The sequence below is a fragment of the Cryptotermes secundus genome, unplaced genomic scaffold (assembly GCF_002891405.2).
Source record: "Cryptotermes secundus unplaced genomic scaffold, Csec_1.0 scaffold1289, whole genome shotgun sequence".
Taxonomy (NCBI): Eukaryota; Metazoa; Arthropoda; class Insecta; order Blattodea; family Kalotermitidae; genus Cryptotermes; species Cryptotermes secundus.
The window spans coordinates 1,460-9,926 of NW_019724606.1; the positions used below are offsets into that span (position 1 = coordinate 1,460).

Genomic DNA, 8,467 nt, shown 5'->3' on the forward strand with positions numbered 1-8,467 from the left:
TATCCTTCTGATGGGGCACTCAGGCATATCAGTTGTCAAAGTTCCTCCTCAAAGCCCAGAGCAAGGCGTTCTCTGCTGAAAGAACTTAATTTGGTTTCGCTTTCTGAATTGACACCAAGGAAAAGGAAATTATATGCACAAATTCGGAATAAGGAGAGTGCACTCTGCAAACTGAAAAAGAAATACAAAGGAAAGAAGTTGGAAAATATCTGTGATGTGGACAGTGATCCACTCATGGAGAGACTTTCATCTTCTCTCAGTGTAGAGGCTGCCAGATTATTGGCAGCAATTATTAGGAACAGCAGGCAGAGACCTCAGGTAAGGAGGTGGGATTTCAAAGAGAAAGTGTTGGCTCTGTCTCTCCTTAAGCGTAGTCCCAAATTCTATATCCTTCTCAGCACACTACTCCCCCTCCCATCCAGACGATCCTTGCAGTCTGTCCTCAATACTGTTCCATTTAGGACTGGCGTCAATGCTCATGTGTTTCCTGCACTCTAACAGTGTCTGCAGAAAATGTCTGGTAGAGATCGATATGGTTGTCTCATGTTTGATGAAATGTCAATCAGAGAGAACTTGCAGCATTGCAAAGCATGCTCTGCTCTTCATGATCCGTGGCCTGCGGAGAAAGTGGAAGCAGCCAGTGGCTTACTACTTTACTTGTGGAAGCACAAAGGCAGAGATGATCGTGCAATACTTGAAGGTGGTTCTTGACGCCTGTCAGAATGTTGGGCTGAAGTTGGTTGCCACTGTGTCTGACATGGGTGCCAACAATGTCAAGGCCTTGAAACTGTTGTGTGCTTCAAAAAGGAAACCACTCTTCAGATTTCGCGATCAAGACATTGCAACAGTGTATGATCCACCCCACCTCCTGAAGTGCACCCGGAACCTTTTCCAGAAATATGATGTGCAGTTGAAATCTGAGCATGTGGGCACCCAACTTCCTGTTATTGCTAAGTGGGACCACATATTGAAACTGTATGAAATCAACAAACCCGGACCATTTCGCCTGTTGTACAGGCTGACAGACACACATGGGTCTTCTTTATGTGTAGGTAAGAATGAAGAGGCATTACTTTATAACTGACTTGCAAAGTTCAGGTTATTCACCTCAGTGTGAAACTCTGAGAAGCAGAATCAGTATCAGGATTGAATGTGGGTAGGACTATTTATGTAATTTCACCCATTCCATTAAATATATCCAATACTGAAGTGGAAAGGTTTATATCTTTCCATTACTGACCTGGTATATGAATAGATACCAGATTGTCAGTATTCATTATATTTTTTTGTAAGATATGTTACTCTTGCCATATAAACCTTTCCATTACTGAACTGGAATATGAATGGATACCAGATTGTCAGTATTCATTATATTTTTTTGTAAGATATGTTACTCTTGCCATATAAACCTTTCCATTACTGAACTGGAATATGAATGGATACCAGATTGTCAGTATTCATTATATTTTTTTGTAAGATATGTTACTCTTGCCATATAAACCTTTCCATTACTGAACTGGAATATGAATGGATACCAGATTGTCAGTATTCATTATATTTTTTTGTAAGATATGTTACTCTTGCCATATAAACCTTTCCATTACTGAACTGGAATATGAATGGATACCAGATTGTCAGTATTCATTATATTTTTTTGTAAGATATGTTACTCTTGCCATATAAACCTTTCCATTACTGAACTGGAATATGAATGGATACCAGATTGTCAATATTCATTACATTTATTTAAGATATGTTATTATTTCTGCCATATTCTGCCCAGTACTTAACTAGTGAAGATGAATATATCACCTTTTCTTATATCTTTAAATGCATTCTTAATCTTGTTGCCAAGAGTGTATTTCACTTTCTCGAATTCCATCATTCTAATGAAAATAATAATAAATGGGAACGTGAGTATTGTTGCTTACCGTATTCATGTTTTATAATACTTAAATGTAACCAAAAAACTATGTTCTGTATGGCTTTCAAGTGAACGTTATGAGAAAATTATGAGGTTTAATATATGTATCTCTGATGGAAACAGAATTTTCTTTCAAGTTTCTCCACCTTCAGCTTTGTTTAATACAACTATTCCATGTTTGTCACAGTTCACAATATTCAGTGCCTTTGGTTAGAGAGGTGTTTCAGGTGAAAGAAAGGTTATGATTTTCCAGGCACTGGTGAGAAACTTTCTCCAGATAAATAATTTGCAACCTAATCTCTTGTACTCCAGAGCTGCACATACTCTTATTCTGTTATTTTTTTTTTTTGGAAAGGGAATGGGGGACCAAGTTTAATAGAAATTAACTCAAATCTGACCCAAAGGATATGGGTGAAGTGATATTGAACATCCTTATGGAGCTGAGCCCTTCTTGAGAAGCTGCCAATTGTGCAGACACTCAAGAATCTTCCAGCCTTTTGTAGAACCCGAAGGTTCATTACTGTGTTCACAAGAGTCCTCCACTGGTCCCTATCCAGAGCCAGGTCAGTCCAATCCATACCATACCATCCTATTTCACTAGGATACATTTTAATATTGTCCATCCACCTATGCCTTGGTCTTCCCAGTAGTCTCTTGCCTTATGATTTTCCCACCAGTATCCTATATGCATTCCTCGCCTCCCCCATTCGTGCTACATGCCCTGCCAACCTCATCCTCCTCGACTAGTGATATTCTGTGTTCAATATCACTAGTTGAGGAGAATGAGGTTGGCAGGGCATGTAGCAAAAATGGGGGAGGCGAGGAATGCATATAGGATATTGGTGGGAAAGTCAGAAGGAAAGAGGCTCTGCAGTACAAGAGATCTGGTTGTAAAAGAATTTACTGCTAGTAGCGAAAAAAAGCGTTCGAAGGGCTAGAGAGGGGGAAGACTGAAAATAGTTTGTAAAGTAGCATACCTTCTTACCGATTGTGCTCTCGGCCCAGGAGGCCTTTTTAAATTTAGTTCCTGCATAAGGCGTATAGATGGCAGCAGCATTGCACCGCGGTGTCATGGCGGCCATGTTGCCAAGCAATAAAATGGGAGTTTCAAGGGGCCTTGGGCGTAAAGAGGTTATGAAAACGTAAGAACTAAACGAACTCTTTAAATGAATACAGATACACTATTTATATAATTACAGCATTTTTGTATAGATTTTTTAACGGAAGTATTTCTTTTAGTGTTTTTATAATCTGTGCCACCCTCAGTGTCAGAAAACTATGGTGTGTTTGCGAACGAAACTTCGTTCTCATTAAGAATAACGTTCGTATTTCAATAAGTGGTATGTACTTTCGTATGTATGCATAAAAAAAATTGGTTACCAAAGTAGAGTTTCAAAACTTGTCTGTAATTCTGAGATCATCAGTGCGGGGAAAAACATGTCGTACACGTTAAGTTTGAACTACATACAGAACTGACCTTTGCTTTAAGTTCACAAAACACTGACATGTCTATTATTATGTTGTGACATAAGCTTCCATACACATATTTGCGAATGCAATATTTTGTCATTGTATTCCATTTTAAAATCAATAAAACCAACGCTATCAATGCAACTGGAGCTCTAATAAATTGTCAGGACGTTTGTTCCTCTCTGTTACCTCACTCTAGATGTTTTGACCCCAATCAGGAGTCATCTTCAGGGACATTATTTCTAGAATACTAAAGCACACTACTGGTTGTAATGTTCTTTGTTATTAAACTGTTTACATCCCATTCATCTTGAGCTACAATCTTTGAGAAACATGTAAAACACAGAAGTAGGGCAAATTGACATACTTCCTGCAACTTATGCTGAATAGGTAGAATGAAGCCCCTAAAAAGTCTTAAGGGGTCAAAATATGTTGATGTAACAAAAAGAAAAAGGACAAACTGACAGTATATTTGTTCAGTGGTGATGATATTTAATTGTGAAGAACTGTACTTCACTGGAGAAGTTATAGTTTCAGGAGCTAATAAAAGGTTACATTATCCCTGTGCTTATCTAATTAAGCACTATTCCATGAATATGTAAGGAGGAGTGAATATATAGACACACTAGGAGGAGATGTGAGGTCAGCTTTATGCCCTGGCTGCCCAGGGCATATAAATACAGGAGGAAACACACCGCATCTGCACTAGTAAAGACAATACCACACGCTAGGGATCTTATAAATTACAGATGGCAGTCATAACTGAAAAGTAGGCTATGAACGTGAGGGGCAAGCTACTGAAAAAACACCCTGGACATACATACGTTTATGAAAAATGGACGACACCCCATCTGATGTGAAAAAAAGAAAATGCATCAAAATAAGGTGGGTATAATAGAAACTATAAAGAATTTTATTTGGGTTTACCTTGAAAAGAGAACTACAGCATGTGATTTTAACAAGGACCAAGACAGTGTAGCAGTTTTAACATAATAAAATATAGTATGTGCCAAAATATGCAGTAATTAAACTCTCGCATCTCAAAAGTACATGTGCGTTTGTCGACGGGGCATAGCTCCAGCAGCATGTGTTCCCAGTAGTGAAAAGCAAGTTGTGTTGTGCAGTTGTTGTTGGAAATGGGTCTCTCGACGGAGGAAAAAGTATTCATAGTTGAGTATTATTTGCGCTCATAAGGAAGTGGTCGCCAGACATCTTGCTTCCTTGGTTTTGAGCGGCCAGATGTTATCGTTCAGAAACCACTACATAGTACACGTGTGATGATATGGTGTGCCGTCTCAGCACACGGTATATTAGGCCCCTATTTCATTGAGGATGAGGAAGGCAATCCTCTTACCATCACCCAGGAACACTACAGGGACATTGTGATCGGACCATTTCTTCAGGATTTGAGAAGGTTCTGTCGTGCAAGGGGCCTTCACATGAATAGACAGTGGTATCAACAGGATGACTTTCTATTTCAGGACTGATAATTTTGGAACATACTGTATTTGTAACATATCAAGACACCTGAAGATGGCTGTTTGGTGCAGAAACATGTAGTGTAAATGTTAAACTAAAATTAAAATTAAGTAGTGAATAAACAATATAATAAAATAATAAACAAGTTAAACAATTGCAACAGGAAGCTGAAATACAGAATTATAGTATACTAATTTGATAGTGTACAGAGTCTTAATACAGTTAATATGAAAAGAGGCTTTTTATGCAACACTTAGTCATCACTGAAATCAGTTGGCAAGTCTTTTCCTGGTACAGTTGGTCCTCAAGCAAAACTTGCAAAATATTTATTTATCAGAATGAAAACTGTTTTGAACAAAAGTTATAGAGAAATTTAAATTTTCCTTGAGTGTTACAGTTTTCATGGTAATTAACCTTTACTGTATGTGCACTGCAAAGATATTGTTGTTTTCATTATTAATTGTATATTTAGGTTCATATTGTGAAATTTATCATTGTGTCTGGTGTTTTCGTTTTGTTATTTTTATGTGGTTTAATTTAATTCAAGATTGTGATAAGAAAAAAGATAAAGCTATTCCCATACTTAATTACATAATTAGGCACTATACCATGAAGGCACATGGGGGAGTGGAGGTACATACAAGTACAGCTCCACCATCCCTGATGTGGTCATTATGTGGCAGTGAGTGGTCAGTTTTATGCTGCTGCCTCTTTACACCATGAATAGAGCCCCTGGTACCCTTTGGATAGGAGGGTGGGTGGGTCCCAGAGACAAGGAGAGAAAAGTATCTTTCCCCTTTGGGGATTCAGACCCAAGTTATCAAGCCCATAGCCTGGTCAGTATGCCAAGTGAACTGTCTCTGCTCCTTAGAACTGTATTAAATATGTATTTATGGCTCAAACAGTCAAATACCAACATATACAAGCAGCACTAGCTGAGGTGGTTTTTTGTAGTGCGGCAGATGCTCTGATTAAATCAGAACATCACTGAATGCCACAGATAAATTTGTAGCAGCCATTCTTCATGTTCGGGGGGCCCAGGTTCAAATCTTGTCTTTGAAATCAGCTATCCTGTGTGATGAAGTTAACAGTTTTCCTTAGTCCCATCCAGGCAGCTGGCAGGATAATAGTACCACAAATCAGGACATGACTGTTTCTTTCCACATCATTTCCAATTTAGTATCCACTGATCATCTTACCAATCAACACTCTGTAGCAGATGTGGCCAAACTGTAGTTTGCAAACTGCACATGGCTCTTTGGACCCATAAATGTTGCTTGTGGAAAAGATTTTAGTCAGTCCTTTTTTGCAAATGAAGCATTTGCTGTGTGGAAAGAACATCTTTGCTATCCAGTCTACATCTATCTGCAGCTCAGTTCAGTAAGTTTGCTCACCCCCACTATATAGTGTGAGCTGCTGACAGCATGATTAAGTAAACCATAAAACAGACCAGTAATAGTAACAATTATAAAAATATAAAACCACAACTTTGCCACTCACATGTGGAAAGCAGTGACATGATTGTTGTATTGCATGTTCTTTTGTTCATAGATTGAATGATAAATGAGGGTAACATTTTGATGTCCAGACCTCTGCAAATGAGTGAGCAGGGCATGCAGGCCGCGTTGCAGCCAGCAAGTGTTTCCGTCTTCATATAGCCTGGGCATACAAACACGAATTAGAAGATAACATGGTGCCAGAGATTCAGCGTATTAACTTGGGCAATGCTGTTTAAAGGCTCTAGGAATTGGTGACCATGTACATTTTCTCCTTTTTGGATCCTCCACCTCATTAGACACTGGTGAGAAAACTGTTCTAACACTGATTTATTAACAAATTGGTGAGAATGAGATGTGGATGGCATATACATCCTTACAGGTGTAATTTTCTTTGCTGTATGTTAGTTTGAAGGAAACTGACCACAATAATATTACTGGTCTAACCAATGATGTAAGTCTCAGGAAGGTAAACTGTTACTCTGCTTATGAGTTATACTATACTGAGGCGACAGGAGGAGGTCTCATGTTTGGCAGAGATGACGCTGCTCGAAGCATCCCAATATCTTCCTGCTGTTCAGTTCCTCTCCAACTCCACAGCTGCTTGTTTTGTCTTTCTTCTTTTATGTGAGTACTTTACAACAGTCAGTAACTTGACTGTATAGCATGGAATGGTAGGATGACTGGTGAATGATGAATTGGAAAGGATCTGGAAAGAAGCAGCCTGACCTCCGATGAGGTACTGTCTCAGCATGTGTTTGGGAGGACTGAGGAAAACCATGAAGAACCTGTCAGGATAGGTGGTGTCATGGATGAGATTTCAACTGAGCTCCTTGTGAATACGGTCTACAGCGTTAGCGATGTGTGAACCCATTCGATTCCAATACACTTGTCATTAGTGAAGTTATCCCTTCCAACTTTGCAGTGAACAAAATGGCTAGAAGACTGGAGGTGAGTATGTGAAGTGTGCTGCTGGAAGGTGAAGCATACCAGCTCAAGGGAGATGCGGAGGGCGGTCAAGCTATGTGACTACTTTCTTTCCTTGGTCTCAGTATAATAACTTTATCTTCCAGTACTTACCATCTGATAGTTTCAGGATAGGAAGAAAGTACATAATTTCCTGGCTTTGCACAGTGTTCCGGGAAAGACTTTAAATAAGATCGCTATCAGCTGAAGGCAAGATGTTACTTTATGATTTTACAGAGTAAAAGCTTGGACAGCAGCTTGTGTTTTATACCCCTCATACGCAGTATTACAGAAGTAGAGCTCAGACCCTGATGATCAAATAAATCATTTGCAGTTTCTGTGTTGAGAGTGTAGGAATGTTGTAATATTGAGATATAACACTTTGTGAACTCTGGGTGATATAAAATTTTAAAGTTTGAATGTGCTACTTTAACATGACTGTAATAGAAAAATAATTTTTAACCTATATTGGTTGGGAGGAAGGGATTTCAAATCTCCCAGAGCTGTAAGGCAAGTCACCGTATTTTACTAGCGGTAATGATATTTATAAACATACAGTGCACTGCTCAGCTAGCTGGATTGCATGCATCTCTTCGGTAATGCAGCATTCATCTTGTAGAGGTCAGTCTGGCAGAAGGGAACATGAATTATAATTTATACCACATACTGTGGAGTGTGTTATTTTCCCCAGAATGTTCTGCTTTATGGCAGGTATTGGCATTACAGCAGTTACATGCACTTGGGCCACTCAACCATCATGGAGAACTAACAAAACTGGGCCATCGAATGGCTGAATTTCCTGTTGATCCCGTGATGGCAAAAATGATCCTTGCATCAGAAAAGTAAGTTACTTGATATGCCAGTATGCAGTTAACAGTTCTAATTCATATTCTGCTCCTATTTTTGCTATAAGCACTTAGAAGTCTTAGTACAGGCATGTCAAACTCAACTTGTACAGAGGGCCACCTCAGCCCTATAAATAATAGTCCAGGGCCGCACTTCAAAATAGAAATATACTGTCGTATCCCGAGCTGAAGGTCTTGGGCCCTTGACCAGGCAGCTGGAATACTCACCTACAGATGAGCCGAGTGGATGCTGATCTGCTCAGGTTGCCGTGGAGCGCTGGATAAGG

The 8,467-nt window shown here is 39.2% G+C and overlaps 1 long non-coding RNA gene across 1 annotated transcript; it reads left to right on the forward strand.

Moving 5' to 3' along the window:
- Positions 1 to 2,803: 2,803 nt before the first annotated feature.
- LOC111862547 lies at positions 2,804 to 8,449 on the forward strand. Its single transcript, XR_004512807.1, has 3 exons — positions 2,804 to 3,066; positions 4,144 to 4,279; positions 6,425 to 8,449. It is a non-coding gene; the product is annotated as an uncharacterized LOC111862547 (long non-coding RNA).
- Positions 8,450 to 8,467: the final 18 nt, after the last annotated feature.